Here is a 19,796-nt window from a genome sequence, read left to right on the forward strand (position 1 = left end):
CCGCCGCCTCCGCGAGCGCCCGCCGGGGACTGAGCGCCGCCTCGGCCCGCCGCCCCTGGCTCTAGCCGCTTCCGAGAGCGTCCCAGGCTCTCCTGGAACCTAGTCTTCTCGAAGGCTGTCTGACGCCGGCCGCTACCTCTGGAGGGGCCCCACTGGGCGCCGCCTCTCGGGTCCCTGGGCGCTGCGCCCGCCTCCCCTAGTTCTGGACCTCGGGGGACCCTGAACCGAGTCCCCCCTGCTCCGCCTAACCCCAGCTTTTGCGTTGGCCCTGGGAGAGGAGCCACTCGGCCACCACGCCTGGTTTGGACATCCCGAAAGACCCCACCAGCCCAGCCGGTAGCCCAGCGGTACTGGGACACGGGAGAGAAGACGCCAGGGAACGAGCGCCCCCAGAGGAGCGCCTCGGCTCCGGGTTTGGCGGACCGGGTGGGTGTGTACTGGGGTGAGAGGGCGCCCGGTTCGCTGTTGCCCGCTTTTCCTTCCCTCCAGGACCCTTCTCACTGCTCCCCGGGCTGCGCGCCGCCGAGACCTGCTAAGGCTCCCCAAGTACTGTGTCCAGTCCTACGTGGCGATGTGCCCGCTCGCGCCTGGATCTGGGGGCTTCACGGGCGTGCTGCCAAAGGCTGCTTGCTTCCGAACCCCTTCAGGGCTGCTGCCAGAAGAAGAGTGTCTCGAGTCTTCAGAAAAGCTTGGTCTCACTGTCCCTTGCCTCTTTCTCTTCCTGCCCCGGCGTCGTCTGGAGCCGGGGACTGCGGAGCCCCGGCTACACCTCCCGGACTCTCGGCTCCGCTCTCCGGTCTCTCGAGACTCCAAGCCGCGGCGGCGGCGGCGCCGGCTGCGCTCCTCCAGCGGCTGCCCGGCCCTCCTCGGGCCCCGGGCGAACTTGGGCAGCGGCCGCGCGACGCTGGCGCGGCTGGGCTCCGAGCACCTGCTCCACCGCTCGCTGGCCCGGCGGCTCCGGGAGGGCGGGGCGGTGGCGGCGAGCGCTGTGCGCTCCTGGAGACGCGATGCTGACGCGCCCGACTCCTCCTCGCTGCATTTTAATTCCTGGCCACTGTGGCCGCTGCACACCGAGCGGGAAGCCTCTAGCTGGAGTCCGCCCAGCTGGGGGGAGGTGGGGTAGGGAGGCGTGTATGGTCCAGATGTGCCGGGGAGTGCGGGTTTGTGGAGAGATGTGGAGTAGTAGAAACGCTGTGTTTTTGTGGGACCGTGTGTAACTAAGGGCGAGAGCACTTCTGTGTGCTGGAGATGGGCGGTGGAGAGAGTCCTAGTGGAGTGTGTAGCGTGGTGGCCCGCGCTGAGTTGGGTAGGCTGTGTGTATGTATGTGTGCGTGTGTGCTTGTCTGTGGTTATGTGAATGCATGTGCGGCGGGATAGTATCTGTGGTGATGTGTATGTTCTGCGTGTGCATGTTTTCTGTGTGTGCGGGCTCACAGGCACATGCTTAGGGTGGTATATATGAATGGATGTGTTGATACATGGATGGATATCAGGGCTTCTGGATGTGGTGTGTAGTTCCTGCGCTTTGCCTGTGTGCTCCTGTATAGACTAGAATGCCTGTTGAGGTGCTGGCGGCAGCCACTGGTTCTCTGGCAGGTTGGGTTCAGAGGACAGGCTTGCTCCTGTCTCTTAGAACCTTCCCTCTGAGACCCAGTCACTTCCCTGAAGGGTCTGCTGCTCACCTGCCCTGGTTTAGTCAGTCCAGCCCAGCTCTCTTAGAGAGAAGAGGAGGGAGGAGTGTGACTTCTAGAGACAGGAGACTTTCTCTGCCATTCTCTTAGCTGGTTCCTGTAGCTCATGGGCTGATGGCCCTTCCTGCCTGAACCGGCCCAGAATTGTACACTCGGTCCTGGGCGCATTTGGACATTGGCTTTTTTAGTACTCTGCCTTGGCCTGCTGTGGGAATAGGTGAAAGACCACAGCTCTGCTAGCTCTATTTCACAGATGAGACTAGGGAGGTCAAATACCTGCCTAAGGTCATACAGTCTATAAGTGGTGGGTCTGGTGTTCAGTACTGAGGAGCACCACAGGGCTGACATTGTGGACTCCCCACTGGGTACCTTGAGGGCAGGGCAGAGATCCTGTGCCCTTGGCTGCCTGGCAGTGGGTGATGTCCAGTAAGTCTCAACACTTTCTCCCAAATAATTGCTTCCCTGAGCCTCACTGGGACAGGTAACACTTTGATATCCTTTATTCCATGGACTAAAAGAGTTTTGCAGAAGCTTGATGGGGATAGAGGAACTGTAAAGGGATTCTGGATGGGTTGGTGGGGGGATGTCAAAAGAAAACGAAACATTTGGAGGCTAGAGGATATGGATTCGGAGAAGAATTCCACCTAGTTTGTGATGATTTATTAAAGGCACTCTGGACAGGCTGTTGAAAGAATATCAGGTATCTGAGTGATGATGGTGGGCTCTCCCTCCATACTGACCTGGGGGGACATCCAGTCAGCAGGGCCACTCTCTGCATTTGGTCTCTGGAAAGGAGGACACCTGAGCTCCCGTACCTCACTCACCCACAGCCCCCACATGTACACACACACATGGTGGTACATGGAGATCTTTTTTCACTCACCTGAGAACATTGGGTTTTGATGGAATTCTGCTTTGGATTTGCTTCCTTGAAGATACCTGTTTGCCTGCTGCCATCTGTATGTCTGAACCTACCAGTTTCACTGACATCTCTCACAAAGGCACATGGGGCATGCTCCCAGCCTGGTCCTGTAAATCCTGGAGGGAAGCTGAGATTTGAAGGAAGAGTAAAACTGGTGGGGGGGCGGGGATCACAGAGAGACCTGTTGTGGGCCAGATGGGCTGACTGTCACTCAGCACAGCTACTGATGAAGCCATCAGGGTGAGCAGACAACATGTCCATGTCCTAGCTCTGGCCTGGCACCAAGCTCTCTGTCTTCTAGACACCTTTATGTTTCTGATTTGTTCATTTGTTGTGGACTTTTTCTGGCCCTTTTCCCCTTGAAATGCACACATGCTGCCTTGATTGCCAGAGTGATTTCACTGCCATAAACATTCTGGTTAATTCTCTTCTCCAGAGAAATGATGGCTAGAAGCTACAGAAGTCTAGGCTCAGAAATCTAGAGGTAGACACGAGACTGGCTAGTGAGGCCAAGCAATGCTCTCCAGTTCTCTTTATGGTGCATGTGTATGGCATTCGGTCTCTGTTGCCTGAAACACTGTCAGCCAATGCTTTATCCAACTCAGTGAAGTTTTAACCTTCCTTCAAGTTTCAGCTTGCCGCCAGGTAAAGACTTCTTTGATTCACCTAGTCAAATTTGGTTGCTACTTTGCCACTGATCCCACCATGCCTTGGTTTGAGACCTTCCTTAAAGCCCTTGTCATAGCCCCTAGGCCTTGCTTGTGACCAGACCTGCTTCTCAGCTGTCGCTCCTAGTCAGAGAGTGCATTTCATTGGTGTTTGTGTCCCTACTTTTCAGCACAGCTCCTGGCACAGACACAGCATACTGACAGACAGGGAGACAGGGAAGTGGCTGAGATTGCTTCACTATTTCTGTATGTCCAGCACTGAGTTGGACCCCTAAACATTTAATTTCTCATCCAGCACTGCAGGGGAGATATTTTTGCTCTCTTTTCACAGTTGTTGAACCAAGGGTTCAGGAAGCAGGAACTGAATCCAGCTCTAAGTCATTTGCAAACCCCAAGATTTTTCCTCTCCATTGTGCTCCTTTCAAAAAGATTAAGATAAGTAATAGCAATAATAAAAGCGTGACATGCATGTGGGATTTCTTAAGCACAAGGGCCCATTTTTTAAAATAGTATGTTTATTTTTACATCATTTTGTGCCTTTTTCCATCTCACTTGTAATCCCCATGGTTTCCCATCACCAAATCACCCGTGTGCCATCACCATAGTCCAATGTACATCCCCCCTATTTTTGATCCCATTCCCCACTCCACCCCCATAAAATGTCTCTGGGTATATAGTTGTTCATTATTATTAATATTTTCTCCCTTGGTCCTTATACTCCTGCTATGAGTAAAACTAGCCGGTATTTTTCCTTTTCTTTCTGGCTTATTTCACTAAGCATGATCCACAAGAGCCCATTTTAAGTGCCTTATATTAATAACAAGTGTCGTGAGTATCCTTGTGATATATATATATATATTTATTTTATATGTGATATAAAATATCACATATATATTTATATATTTATAAATTTATATATATATATTTTACAAGGATGCATATGTATGTATGTGTGTATATATGTACATACACACACATATATACATATACATATATATATATATATTTGGTCAGAGCTCCTAAAATCCTTGAAATTTCCTAAGCGAGGAAAATAACATGATTCTATGTTTACGAAGTGGTTCATTCTAAGGAGAAACAACCTTAGGACAGGTGGGTCAGAACTTCCCACCCTGTTCCCACATCTATGGAGAGGGGAGAGGTCCTGGAGGTTGAATCAATTAATAGCTAATGATTTTATCAGTCAGGACCCAGAGAACATCAGGTCTGGTGACTGTGGAGCTCTAGGGTGAGAATGGCCCTTCTGTGAAGGGCATGGAAACTCACTCCCCGCCCCCCCCCACCCCACACACCTTGCCTAATGCAGCCCTCCCATACCACTGTTTGAACTCCATTTTTTTCAATGATAAACTGCTGGGTGGGTAGGTAAAATACTCTCTGAGTCCTGTGAGCTGTTCTAGCAAATTGACTGAATCCAAGGAGGAGGACCTGGGAACTTCTGGTTTCTAGCCAGTTGGTTAGAAGTTCTTTATTAACAGCTTGGATATGGGGCTGGTGTCTGAAGCAAGGGGGGGGGGCAGTCTTGTGGGGCTGAAATTGCACCTGGTGAAGGTGATGCTATCCCCAAGTTGACAGACTCAGGATCTGGTTAAACTGTAGGCTACCCAGTTAGTGACTGGCAGGGATGCCCCTTCCCTCCCCTATACACAAACACTAGAAACTGAGTCTCAGGAAAACCCAACACAGATCCTCAAAACACTCCTGTGAAGTAATTACTATAATTGTCTACTTCAAAGAGCAGGAATCCTTAGCACAGAGAGGCTGAGATGCTCACCCTGAGCAAGCCGCAGAGCTACCAAGAAGCAGTCTAGAACCACTCCTGTGGCCCCCAACCCTAGATCACACTCTCTGTGGCCTTAGGGCAACACTGATATACAGTTTATGCAAATTAGCTTCCCCGTCCTGGCAGGCTCACTTGGCTAGAAAATATAATTCACAAGGCAGAGCATGAGGTGAGCCACATAAACAACCCACCAAGAAATGAGAATTTAGCATTGTGATTTCCCAGTAATAAGCTTTTTTTTTTTTTTTAAATCCCTTTTCTTGTTTATCTCCCAAACATCTGTTGCTCCCCACCTGGCATGCCGGCATTCTGTGTGATGCTGTGTGCGGGGGTAGGCAGCCCCAAGGATCATAGCCCACATTCTGGTGTGTCCCCACTACAGTGGATCATGAGCCCCTTCTCCCATGAAATGAGTTTGTTGGGAAGGGGAGGTCAATTTAAGACAAAGTGATTTTCTATTTTCACAATACAATTTTAAGAGCTGACACTTTTGTGGGTTCAATCTGGCTTTGCTGGAATCATTCCCCCCCACCCCCCACCATATTCTGGTCCTGTTTTGCTCGGGAGTGGCTGTTCACCTGAGCGTGTCACGTGCTATGGCGTCTGCACAGCTTTTCCTTCGCTCAGCAAAGTGCTCTCGTATCACATTGGCCTCTCCTACTTCTTTCTTAGTCTGTGTTCTTTCTTAGACTCACAAGTTCTATTTTTGCCCTGTAGACGATCCTTCTTCTATTGGAATTCAAGCTCTCAGCTGCCCGCCCACTATGGGGTCCTGCCCTGAGGTGTGTGACACACCATCTACCTCACCATCTACCTTCCTCCCCACCTGCCTCAGAACTCCCTTCTGCATGCCCCACCATCGACAGTGCCCTGGTGACCCATTCTTTTCTGGAACCTCTGGCAGCATTTCCAACTTCTTCCTTTCATCAAATTGGAATCTGTCTCCTTGGGAGTTTCTCTCATTTCCACTGATTTATCCCTGGGCAATTCCATAAACTACATGTGATCTTTCTTGCACATGGGAGCCCTTCATTGACTTGACGGAGTTAGAGTCCCTCCATGCTGAAAGGGCCTCTAGGGTTCGACCCACCTAATAGAATTTTCAGGACAGTCTTTTCTTCTAGCGGTCACCCGTTCCTCCAGCTGCTGCTCCTGTGCTTTTTGCACTTGGGATAAGCTCTTGGATGACAACTTCCTTAAAATCTGCCCCTCTCGCCCTGCAGGGTGAGCCCACAAGCACCTTACCTTGGACCTGGTCCCTTCTTCCAAACTCTGTCCTTTCTTCTGCTGGCCTTGGGTCCTTAATTGCTTGTTACCCCGAGACTGAGTGGTGGTGGAAGGGAGGAGGTGGGGACAGCAACAAAAGGTGTAGCTGCATCCTTCTAGAATGCTGAGTACTCTTCCCCTTAGGACTCTGCTGTGTTGTGTGGAGTCAGTGCTATGTTTAATATTCGAGTTAATTGATACTGTGGGACAGGTGGGCTTTGGAGGATTTGCCTGTGAACCTCCATCTCTTTCTACCTCCTTTCTTTTTCTTTATCTGTCTCGATGCTGTCCTTGGCTCTCTGTCACCATGCCATCCACTTCCCTTCCTTCTCTTTTCTCCTCCTCTTTTTGCCTTGCTTCTCTTCTCCCCAGTCTCTGCCTGGAGCTTAGCCCCTTTGAAACTTCCTGATCCTGTGCTGCCCATATCACCTGGGGCCATAGCAGTGAATGCAGCATTAGGAACCTAAGCAAATGTCTGGTGAAGAACAACCACAGAGGACTTCTCCACCATGGCTGTAGCTCACTTCCCAGCCCCTGACTTTCACTGGGGGCTGGCCCGGGAGTGGCTAGTCACCTGAGAGTGCCATGTGTTATGGCGTGTCACGTGTTATGGCTTTTCCTTTGCTCAGCAAAGTGCTCTCATACCACATCGGCCTCTCTTACTTTTTCTTATTCTGTGTTCTTTCTTAGACTCACAAGTTCTTTTTTTTTGCCCTGTAGATGATCCCTATTCTATTGGAGTTCAAGCTCTTAGTTGCCCGTCCTCATGACCATGACTTCCAGGGTTAAAAAGGCAAATGGGTCCATGAGGAGAGAAACATCAAGAGCTACAGGGCCAGAGTACAGGGTTGGTGACTTGCCTTGCAGGCTTGGAGGGAGCTGGAGAAATAGTGCACCCCACTTAAGGCAGAGTCTTTGAAGGGGAGCCGATTATCTCCCTCCGCCTCAGGGGGAAGAAACTGCAGTCCAGAGAAGAGAGACTTGCTGTAAATCATACAGATTGATACAGATAAACACAGAACCAGAATCCAGATAAAAACTTCATTTTCTGCGCACCCATTAAAATGACTTTTAAAAATACATTTTGAAATCAATATTGTAGTCACATAGTTTGAAAAGGGCTTGAAAAGAAGAAGAAGAAAAAAAACTAACAAATCTCTCCTTGTCCCCACCCCCAGTCACTCATTTTTCCTCCTTGGAAACAACCAGTGTTATCGATTTGTTGTGTAATGTGTTAGTGATACTCTATAAATATGCTTATTCGTAATAGTCTCCATATGTCCCTCCATTCTTACACAAATGGTTACATTTCATGAATACCCTTCACTAGAGTAATTGTATCTCCATGTTCTTCACACCTTACCCCTGTTTTTATTTTTTTCCAGTTATTTTTTGGTTGTCTTCATCTGATTCCTCCTATCAACATTTGCTATGTACCTCAACTTCTCATTTCATTGTCCTGTTTCCCCATCGGAAAGGACAGCAGGTCCTGTCACACAGTGGACACACAAAATCCGCCATTTTATGATCAGATTTTTCATCAGCCCTTTGCTAGCTGCTCAGATGTATAGAAGCTCTTGTGCAGATTATTTCAAACAGCAAATAATACAGAAATATTTGTTTGCTTCTGAAGTACATTGTAAGATGTATTTCCATAAAACTTAGTCTGGGGTCTTTTTCTTAGGCTAGTTACTATACACACTCACATATGCCATTGTTACCCTGAACACACAGCTCCTGTTGGTGAGAAGATGATCATAGAAGTTTAGTGTCTGTGCGTGTGTGTGGCGGGAGTGGGGGTTGGTGTAGAAGAATTGGAGTGTAGGGCAGAAGTGTAGGGGATGAGAAGACTCACCAGAGACAGAGTGGAGAGCAGAACAGGTGAAATCTACTGAAGTACATTGCTCAGGGAAGCAGTAGGAGAGACAGGAGAGGTCTGCCGTGCCATGTGGATCAGCTCCTTGGTCAGGGATCGAACTCAGGCTGTAGTGATGATAGTGCTGATTCTTAATCCCTAGGCCACCACAAAGGCCCAGTATCTGAAATTTCTGTGACTACTAAACAGAGTAGGCAGAATACACCATGGAAAGAAGCTATGTCAGTGCCAACACTGATGGTAAGAACATGTAGTTGATTTTAGAAGAGGAAACTGATACAGAGGTTGGTGTCTTATCCCTGGTCACTGGGGTGTTGGTATGATCATGGTGATGATGGTAATGGTGATGGGTGAAGACGCTGGTTATAAGGAGGGGGGTGGTGATGATGTGATAACATCTGATGACTGGTGTTGATGGAGCACCATGTTGATGGAGCACTGTGCTCAGTGAGCACATTGAGGCTAAGTCATCAGTCCTCACAGATACTTTCTGAGTGAAGCAACAGCAGTACAGCTTTCCTTCGTAGGAAAAAGCTGAGGTAGAGATTGGATAAGTAACTTGTCCAGTCTGGGGCTGGATTTAAACTCAGGTATTTTGGCACTGAATACAAGGTCTTAGATAAGCTGGTTGTAATTAGTCAATTACATTGTGGACTTGCAGCTGATCTTTATTGAGTACCTAGAGTGCAATGTCTACTCTGATGTTCTCCCTGTCCTAGCTTAGAGTCAGGGGAGGCTAAAAAAAATGGGTAATTTTAATGAACCATGATAAATGTTATGCCAGAGATAAGCACAGGGTGTTGAGAGGACCCAGAGGAGGGATTTGCCCTGGAGTTGTCCTGAGAGCATTGCCAGACATGTTCTCTGTCTTCTACCATGTTTCTCCATTCATTTTCATTTCCTCACCCCAACTCACAGAGAGTTGTGTGACTCCTCCCACAGGAGCGAGATTCTGAGCCCAGCCCAAGCACAGATGGGGATTTCTCTGTCATCTTCATTCATGGCATCCACACCGTCTTCCTGAAATGGGTTTTTGTATCCCGGGTGGGGTCTCGCCGACCTGTAACATCTACTTTTCTAAGTCCAGGCCACCTTAATCAGTGGTCTGCCCCCTTATTCCGACATTGTCTTGCGTATCCACTGGCTTATTCGGAGTCTAACTTTGAATCCTTGAATCTCGGTTGTACCTTTTGTCATAAAGTTAGCAGAGAAATGAAGCCTGGCACACTTTTCTACCCAATTTCCTCTCCCATACACATAACAAAGCTCCCATTAAAATAGTTAAGCTTAATAACCTTTTCAACTCGAGTCACCATCCACTGATATTAGAAAAAGTCATGGAGTTAGAGTAGGATTTAATGAAATATAAAACCCCATGTACAATTAGGCATTTTCTTTATAGTGCCTTACCTGTCTCCTTAATGCTTTCATTCATGACTTAATCTTACCCTGGCTTTCACCTCTCCTGTGGGGAGTACTAACTAACCAGTCCTGAATCTGTCTTCCAGACAGAACTTCTGCAGCAACGCAGTCACTTCAGGTCTGTCAGTTTGCCAGAATCCTCCATCCAGGCTGCCTTCTGCCTGGCCACAGCTTTCCTCTGTCTTAGCCACTAGTACTTTGTTTACTCTCTCCTCCTTATAAATGACCTGACCAAACTGCTACCTCAGGTTTCTCTACTCCTCATTTAGCTTTCCTGTCTACCCATAGAAGAAGCAGAAAGGGAAGGCTTTAACACATTCTTTTTGCAGTGCTGTGGACCTTTATGATTATCCAGATGAACAACAGAAAGATAAGGGAAGGAAGGGTCAAGGAGGTAAGGAAGGGGAAGGATGGGGTGATAGGAGAGAAGAGGAGAGGAAAATAACATGGAATACCTACCAGGTATAGTTAAATGTGTCGTCTCATGACTCATCATGACAAGCCTCTCAGGTGGGTAATAGTATCCCCATTCCATAGATGGGATTTTTTGGTACTATGTAGAATGGTTCACATTCTTTTTTTTTTTTAAGATTTATTATTTATTTATTCATATAGAACTAGTGTACAGCCTAGAGATGCAGGGGTGGTAAGGGAATTCACCAGAGACAGAGAGGGAGCAGAAAAGGCAGATCAACAAAGTACACTGCTGAGGGGAGCAGTGGGAAGACACGAGAGGTCTGCCATGCCATGTGGGTCACCTCCCGGGCAGGGAATTGAACTTACATGGCTGCAGCTAGCTTTGCATGCTATGTTTTAACCCACTGATAGAAACATCGTTCTAATCTTGTTCTCTCTTTGGCTGATTTTAGCATAGCTTAAAACACAGTATCAGCCTTAATCACATAATGCAACTTTTCACTGTGCCAGACATCAGGCACTTTTCCCAGATGATGATAACAAGACTCAGAGACATGAAGCTTCTTGCCTAGGTCACACAGCACATGCTGCACAGTGACAGAGCCAGGTCTACATCCCAGGTCTGACTCCAATGTGTTGGTGATATTTTAGAAAGCAGGAATTGAGGATTTAGAAACAGAAAAGGCCAAGTGGGTGGCAGTATGATTGAGAGTCTTGCAAAGACCCTGGGAAAGAAGAAGAAGGAAGTGGGAAAAAAAAAATAACCTGGGTTCTCAGTGTCTGCTGTGCATCTCAGAGCTCTGTTCTTCCCAGCTTGTGAGATGCCATCACGGGGCAGAGCAAGAACTCTACTGACCAGTTGTGGGGAAGAGGTTCAGGGAAACACGTCAGCACAAGTACATGCTTAGCTATGAGAGTTACAGAAATTATTTCCTAGCTCAACAGCCAAATGACCTTATATACCGAGCCGCCTCGTGGTCTCCAAGTAGAACTTCTCTTACAAACCACCGTTCTTTTACTTTTCCCTCTACCGGGGGTCTCTTCTCTCCCTCACGGACCCCACCCCCATCCTCACTCGCTCTCCTCTCTCCCCCCTCCTTTCTTGCTTCCTTTTTTACTCCTTACCTTCTCCTTTCTAATTAATACTTCTTTAGCCCAACACTGCTTAAATTTATTCATTCACTATTTCTCTGCAATGGATGTATGAACATATAACATTACATTTGAAAACGTTTTCTGAAAGTGCTTGGAGTAAAAAAGCAAGTTCATCAGCTCGATATAATAAGAATATGAAATAGTTCATAGTCTTTGACCTGGGAATTCCACACCCCAGAAATTTCTCCAACAAAATAATCCAAAAGTGAAGAAAAAGTACAAAAGTATTCACAATGAAGTTTTTCATGATAGAGAAGAAACACAAGAAGTATGACAAAGGGAAATGGCCATGTCAGTGATGGTGGTATTGTCATTAGCAAATGATGTAATTAAAAAAAAAAAAAAAAAGAACAGCCCAAGGATGCCGATGTATTGAAATAACATTGAATAGAAAGATCTGAACGTAAGGAGCCCAAACAACATGGCCACTGATTAGGGAAACAGCTCTGTACACAAGCAAGGAGGGGGAGTGTTGAGGAGGGAGCGAATTAAGGGGTTTACTAACAGGTTTTTTGGTTTTTTTTTTAAAGATTTATTTATTTATTCATACAGAACTGGGGTACAGGCCAGAGATACGAAGGGTGAGAGGATTCACCAGAGACAGAGTGGGGAGCAGAACAGGCTGACTGATGAAGTACACTGCTGAGGGGAGCAGCGGGCGGGTCAGGAGAGGCCTGCCCACCATGTGGATCTCCTCCAGGGCAGGCGGGGATGGAACTCATGCAGAAGTGGCTTAAGCTTCAGTGCTATGCTTTAACCCACTGTGCCACCAGGGAGGGCCCACTAACAGGTTTTTTGGATGAAGTTATTTAAATTTTGGACAAGCAAATAAAACTCAAGCAAGTTTACCAGAACCCCATCTGGGAGGCATGTTGGAAACAAAAGGTTTTCTATCATATGAAGTAGTATCACTGCATTATGGGTCACTGTAGTCCTGGGCACTCTGGCCAACCTGCCACCCCTCCACCCTGGTGCCACTCACTAACCGTTGAAAGCGAACCACAGACGAGGACCTGGTTGCGATCACCCTGAATCTTGCCAACCTTAGTGTGTTCGTCTTGGCTTCTGATTCCTGGATGCTCCTCCCCCAGCACTGTCTGGCTCACCTGCACCCCCATCTTAGCCTCAGTCCCTTTTTGACACCAACTGCAGCCATGACTCACATGACGGATGCTCTGTGACTGAAGAAAAACCTACAATAAAAACTGACTCAGAAGCTGACTGTCCTCCAAGAGGGGAGAGGCATTTGGATGCAGATGGCCCAGGACGTGCTGTTTTCCTTGTCTTTTCTTCTGTGTCTTTATCATGTGCTCCCAGTCTGCCTGGAGATGTGCTGATTGGTCATTGAACTCTCGGCTGAGAACTTGGTTTGGGGCACCTGACCCTTGATTTGAGTTATAGGGCAAGCAGGGAGCTTCTAGAGTTAGAATAGAATAGCAAAAAGCCTTGGAAGAATAAGGAAGGCTTCAAAGATAAGGACAACAAACTCCAAAGAGGATTAATCAAATACCCCCAGATTGGGGGCAATAAGATATTCCTAGACGAGGATGATAAAGATAAAGAAAGCTAAGACAAAGACTGAGGTACAAAGTGTTATTCTGGGCACAAGAACATTAAGACAGACTGAGGGAGACCACCTAGAACTAAACTATTACAAAGAGACTGCGGGGGCTTTAGAATAATTAGGGAAAGAATCACTGAGGCACTGCTCCACTTTGGCTCTCTTGCCCATCCCTGGCCTGGTTCCATGGGGTCATGGGGTCTGGAAGTCCCACTTTGTTTCTGTTTCTTTTCTCCTTAATAAACTCTTCCTTCTATCTATCTTGCTAAACAAATTTGCCTCTTCTAGCTTGCTTACCTGAGCATCAGCGAAGTTCCTTCTGCACCTTCCTGGGACAGGAAGGTGAGGCCCAGGTGGCCCAGTGGTTAAGACTCAGCGTTGACCCTGCAGCCTGGGGTCAATTCCTGGCTTGGAGACTAGACTTGAAAGCCTGATATAATGGTAACAGTATGAAGGGCCTGGTCATTTTCCTTGACTACATGCAGGCTTCCGTCTTTACCCATGGTGAGCTGTTTTCCTGGTCTTCACAGCCATGGAGCTCTTTTCTTCCAGTCTTTCTTTAGAGGCAGTGCAAGATGATAAAGAAAGTACTGTTCAGGCAGTGTCAGGAGCGTGTCACAAAAGCCATACCAACCACCACCACAATAATGATGCTAATTAGTTGAGGATAATAAGGTGGCGGTCACAGTAGGTACAGGGAACTTCATGTGCACTATCTCAATTTGTCCCCACAGTAACCCTAATAAAGTGATATTGTTCTATTTCTGCCAAGGAGGAATCTGAGACTGAGAGTTAGTAGATTACTTGAAGTCAAACTGAAGATTTGCTGATGTTAAATCCTCTCCTAAGCCCCGCCAGCCCCCTGCCCCTCACATTTTGAGCATGGGTGAGCTCTTGTGATTTCAGGGAGCCTGCTTACTCTAATTTATATAAAAACCTGATAACGTATTTGGTTATTTGTTCTCCAGCCTCTCAGCACAACAGAAAGAATACATGTTATGAAAAGAAACAAGTGGGTTTAAGATTCAGGATTACTGATAACCAAAAAGTAGAGCCAAAGCCTAGCAACAAAGAAGACCAAAACAACTAGAAAAGGGATAAAAAGACTAAAATAAATGACATAGAATGTTGGGCAAATGTCACATATTTCACCCCCAAATAGTCATTGGAATATACAGTGAAGACCTGGTGTTCTGTTATGTATAATTTTCCTAAAAATGTCAGAAAGGATAGGCTATATTTTGTTAAGGTGTTTTGGCCAAACGGTTCCATTAAAAAAAAGTTATGGTGCTTAGTAGACGAAATAAATCCTTAACTCTTAAACACTCAGGCCATTCAGAAAAATGGCTTACGTCTTCAGGAAAGCGGTTCTGAATAAGAAAGGTGTTACTCTCATTTGTCCATTGTTTTGGCCTTCCCCTTGGGTATTCTGTTTGATGGTGAGCCAGTGAAGTAGCGGGCTTAAGATTCCAAATTGGTTACCTTGCTGCCAGTTGGGTTATGTTGTGTGTGTGTGTGTGTGTGAGTGTGTGTGTTTTTCAGGTGTTCCATAAAAGGGATTTCTGTGGTGTTTAAATGTTTCTATCTCTTTTCTGTTTCTTAAACTAGAAACAATGACAGACCAATTTCTACCACACTTTTTCCCCCGCAGGAAGAAACAATAAAGGAGAAATGGAATTCTATTTGAGCAAACAATTCTAACATTCATGTCTCCATCAGAAACATTTTAGGGTTTTGTTGTGCAGGATTTGAAAGTCTTGGCAAACAACTGACAGAATTCCTACTAATAGAGGATGATAGAAATCAGAATATCTCACTTAAGGTAGCTTGTCTATTAGCAGACTCCCCTTAGAGGGGTATGTGTGTTTGTGTGTGTGTTTTCCTATTGCCTGCTCCATTTCATTGATTGATAAGAGGAAATGTGAAATGTTTGATACAGAGAAATTGATTGACTGCTACAGAGAAAGGTATATTGCTCTGTGAATATTGACAACATATCCTTTTACATTTGGAGCTAGAATTTTACCCATAGAAAGAGACATTTCAGTCAGGAATCTTAAGCCCCCTTTTTGTAAAACTTAGAAATCTTGAGTTTATCCTCAACTCAGCCCTCAGCCCTCAGCCCCCACCCCATTCCATCCATCACTAAAGGTTATCCATGCTGCCTCTAAATCATTCTCAAGCCCAGGAATGTGACTCATTCACATCACTACTGCCTAGCTTCAGACCCCTCTCTACAGGTTATAGATTCCCCTCCTATAATAGCTCTTAAGTGGGCCCCTCCCCATTATTTTCCTCCCTCTCCAGCTCATTCCTCACTCTGCCACTGTGATTATGAGGTTCCTCAGCTTAAAAGCCTTCAGTGGTCCCCATTGTTTATTACAGAGCTTCACAACCTGAGTGTTGCATCACCCCAGGGGTTATGGGGAGGGTAGGTGTTGAAACTCATGGCTTTGGAGACAACAGGGCAGACTTAGGCAGTAGGAATTCCAGGACTGCAGCCTTCTTCATTTGCCCCAGTGGGCTGTTTAAATAACATCATTTTGTTCTTGAGAAAACTCCAGGAAATTCTGGGAGAGCCTATCTTATAAAACTCTTACCATGGTGCCTTCTGCTCCATGCTACTTCATACCCCACGACACTTTGCCATCTCCCTCTCCAGCCTCTCAACTGTTACAGGGTAGCCCAGAGTGGACTGGGCCGCCTGTCTGTGGGGCCTCACCTGCCACTCAAAATTTAGTTATACTGCAGGTACACACAAAAGGGTCAATAACGGGTTTATTTATGAAAGAGGAAAGGAATAGGATACAACCCAGGGAAAGTGAGCAGGATACAATGTAACTGGAATATGAGAGTTGAGGGAGAGAGAGAGAGAGAGAAAATTGCGCCCTATTTATCCCCCAATGTCCCAGAATTCCTGCTAGCTCCGCCTTTGGGTCCTAGCAGTTTTTCACTGGTACTGCTGGAAGTTGTAGTTTCACTGGTACTGCTGGGAGTTGTAGGGTGTAGGTTCCAGAAAGCTGGAGTAGGGGGTCCATAAGACTCTGCAGAGTTCCTTTAGGACATCCTTCCCCTTAACAATACTACTTCCTAACCTGCCACCATTTTGCCTCTTGCTTTTCCAGCTTACATATGCATCACATTTTTGCAGTTTTGTGGCTTTGAACTTGATGGCCTCCCCTACTCTCTTTTGAGACCCAGTTAAATAAGCTCCCTCTCTGAACTCTCCCTTGCTTCTGCAAATAGGATTAGTCACTCTCTTCACTCTTCTCCACACTGTAAGCCAGCTAGGGGAAATTGGGAAAGTTACTTAAACTCTCTGAGTCTTAATTTCCTCATTTGAAAAATGGAGATAATAATATCTGCCTTGCAGGGTTAGTGTAAGGATTAAATAAAAGAGCATTTGTAAAGCATTTAGCATAGAGCTTGGAATACAGTAAGCACTCAGTAAATATTTGTTGAATAGTAAATGGTAGTTGCTATCACTATCAAATTTTAGCTACAATGCTTATCCTGTGACTGTACAATGGTTGTTAACCCTTCTTTTAAGATATTCTTAGTGGTTTTAGTGCGATCGAGTCTGCTCTGCCAGGATGCCATTTTCCTGGGGAAAGGGATCTTGTAGTTTGTCTGCTGGTATCTATCATGGACCCTCATCAGGGCCTGACACAGAGTAGAACTCAGTAGTATTTGTTGATTTTTTTTTTCATTTGGCTCTTGTAAGGGTCAAATGTGATGATATATGCGATATATTCCAAATACATAAACATCTTGCAAATATCTTATAAATGCAGGAACTGGCCTTTTGTTTGCGCATTTAGACCCAAGACTGATGCTTGGGTTGAGCTGCCTCCACAGGAATCCACATGCATTTGATATGCACAGAAAATGTTAGCATGTCTCTATGTTGGGGAGAGGTAACTGAGGCAGGCATTCTAACTGTATCATTGTCTTCTGAAAGCATGTCCAAACAGAAGAGCCATTCATGGATCTACCAGCTTCAGTTCCTCTGCTTCTAGCACAATCCTAGATTCTTCACAGAGTCTGGTTATCTTGACTCTGGGGGCCAAGGTATAGCTCTTTATCAAGGAAGAGGAAGTCACCCTTGGAAAGAGCAGGCGATGAGACTTGTCTCATGAGAACTGGAAGCTCCTTAGTTATCAGCTGTTCCTTGGTCCAGTTTATGGAGAAGGAAACTAAGGCCCACAGTCAGAGACTTGTCCAAGGTCACACAGTCAGCTCTGTGACTTCCCTTTTGTATTCTTATTCCCACTTTACTATAGCGTCTATAGCGAAAGTGATGAGAAGATGTTCCAGGCAGACGAAGTAACACTATGGAAAAACATGAGGGCCATGAGGCTAGGCAGGGACACCGTTCATACAGAGCTGGTGGCTCAGGTCTTGGACAGTGGTTAAGAGGAAGCAGAGCTGAGTGCTCATAGGCAAAGCAAAAAGGTGGCTTAAGGCCAGAAGGTGTGTGTGTGTGTGTGTGTGTGTGTACTCTATTATTTAGGTAATGTAAAGGATTTGATTTGATTTTTTGTTTCATTTTCAGGAAATTTGAGTGGACGACTATCAATAGGATGAAGCTTTTAGAAAATTGTGTTCTCATCAGGTCAGAGAAGAGGAGACAACTGCCATGTCCTCTGCTTGTTTTGATAAAGGCCTGGGTACCGTATCGACAGTGGAAAGACACAGGAGTATTTACAATGAAAGGAATAATTTAGGGACATGTATGAGAAACTCAAGGAAGGAAGGATTGATAGAGGACTCCTTAATCAAGAAATGATAAGAATTAATCAGGTGTCAAGATAATGAGTCAAAGGCAGGTTACAAGGCTGATGTAAACATCCCTTAAAACACTTAAAGTCCCCCTCCCCCAAAGAGGGAATTTTATTTAAAGAAGCACTTGGCTTTCATACAAGAGATTTCTTGCTGGGGAGAGAAGAACCAAGCTAATTAGGAAGGAATGACTCAGTGACTTTCTGCTTATTATTTAAAAAACCTCTAAATTTATGTTTTCTTTCAATGAGATGGTGTTTACTCAAATTTTAACGACCAACCACAGTCCTGAAGCCATGATACCTGCCTCCTCCTCTCTCCCAGCGGATGGCAGGCCTTTTCTGGCACTGAAGTCCCAGGATCTCCAGGATGGGCTCCTTTTACCCTCCTTAAAGCACCTCTTACTGTATGTTCATCGTTCTTTCTTCTGGATCTTCTCTTACCTTAAGACCAAGCCCTTTGGACTTTGATCTTGGAATATCTTTCCTTTATGATTTCCAGACCTGTGCTGGGCTGCTTTGTTTAATCACCTCTCTTGGTTTTACTTAGCCACAGCCATGCTAATCTCATGGACAGAAACAAACGCTGGATTGGTGCAACTATTCAGTAACTTTGCAATCATTTTGTGTTGTTAATGAATGAATAAATGAGTGATTGAATGATGAATGAAAAGGAAGAAGTGTGGGAAGACAGAAGAAATAAAAGGAATAATTTTATTCTGCTGTTAGATTTAACCAATATTATATTAAAAAAGCTTGGTGGAGCTGGCTTATTTCTGTTAAAAGACAGTACCACCTACATATAAAAAATTATGAATCATCTACATAATTTAGGTGAAGATTCATTTTTTAGTAAAAAAAAAAAAAGAAGTAGGTAGCTTCAATGAACTGATAAACTCATTCAGTAATAACTACTCATGGCTGCTGTAAGATAGACATGGTTTGCCTGGACCACAGTGGAGTTTGGCATTAAGCTAGTCACCAGTTACATATATATTGCAAGGATCCCTGCAATTTGGGGTGATGTATTTGCACCCCTTTGTACCTAGGGATAGTGAAGTGGCAACTGACCACTGAACTGAATTGCTGCCTTTCTTTACCATGGTCTCTCAGTTCTACAGCTTCTCAGATCTTTTCTTGGTTCTGTGGCCTCCTTCTTTGCTTCTTCCTCCTCTTCTTTCTCTTCCTTGTCTTCTGCTTACTGCTTAAATACTGAATTTTGAAACTTCTGGTTAAGTATGGTGGCTTTTCTGTGGACATGTATCTTTTAAGTCCATAAACCCCATTAAAATGATAGTCAAAGAAGACAAAAGCCTACTTTCAAAGACAAAGAGGAGACATCAGTGGATCATATATTTCAGTCCATTTTTGAAGGGCAGGATGTAAATGGCAGAACAGAGGTCCTCTGAGCTGAGGGCTGGCAAAGAGGGGTTTTTGCAAGAAGTGACCCTGAGCCAGTTCACACAACAGAGTCCTTGGAAGTCAGGCACCCCCTTAGGCAGTTTGAATTTGTATGTCCCAGACTGAATTCACCTCCTTCCTCCTCCTCCTCACTCTGCCACCATCTTGCCATCACTGCTATCACCCGCCCTTCTCTGTTTTCAGTACCTCCTTTCCTCCTGCAGACCTGGTTCCAGAAATAAAGTCACACAAACCAAAGTACACCGCACGCCCACTCAAGACCCACTACACAGACTTCTCTTCCCAGGGCCATGTGTGCCCATGGATGGATCTGTTCTTCCCCAAAATGAGATCTTAGGGACCATTTATATCATTGTTGATGATAATCACAAAGTTGAATACCGGTCTTGGCACCAAGCTGGCATAAACAAAGATTCAGTGAAGAATCCCTACCTTTGAAAGATGCATTGTTCATAGAACACCATCTCTCCCCCTTTCCACCCCACGGAGTCAAACTAGATGATGCCTCAATCAGTCAAAAATGGTTTTAAAGTTGAGTGATAGAATAAATCCCGGAAGTATTATACTCTTCCGTGAGAATAAGTTACACTCTAGTATTATATCATAGAGGAGCTATTTGATGATTGTGCATTGATTGCCTGGGTGTTTTGATGCCCAGGACATCTCTCAACCCTGCTGATGTCCAGTTGTAAGAGATGACTTTCAGGAAAGGGAGGTGGGTCTTGTGAGCCATGAGACCATGAGGAAAGGCAGGTGGGTCTTGTGAGCCATGAGGAAAGGCAGGTGGGTCTTGTGAGCCATGAGGAAAGGCAGG

The 19,796-nt window shown here is 45.8% G+C and overlaps 1 protein-coding gene across 2 annotated transcripts in view; it reads right to left on the reverse strand.

Moving 5' to 3' along the window:
- Nucleotides 1-19,796, reverse strand: part of ASIC2 (acid sensing (proton gated) ion channel 2) — a 1,021,853-nt gene that overhangs the window by 259,499 nt on the left and 742,558 nt on the right. The window lies entirely within an intron of this gene.

Source organism: Condylura cristata, unplaced genomic scaffold (assembly GCF_000260355.1).
Source record: "Condylura cristata isolate star-nosed mole 26May11 unplaced genomic scaffold, ConCri1.0 scaffold00017, whole genome shotgun sequence".
Taxonomy (NCBI): domain Eukaryota; kingdom Metazoa; phylum Chordata; class Mammalia; order Eulipotyphla; family Talpidae; genus Condylura; species Condylura cristata.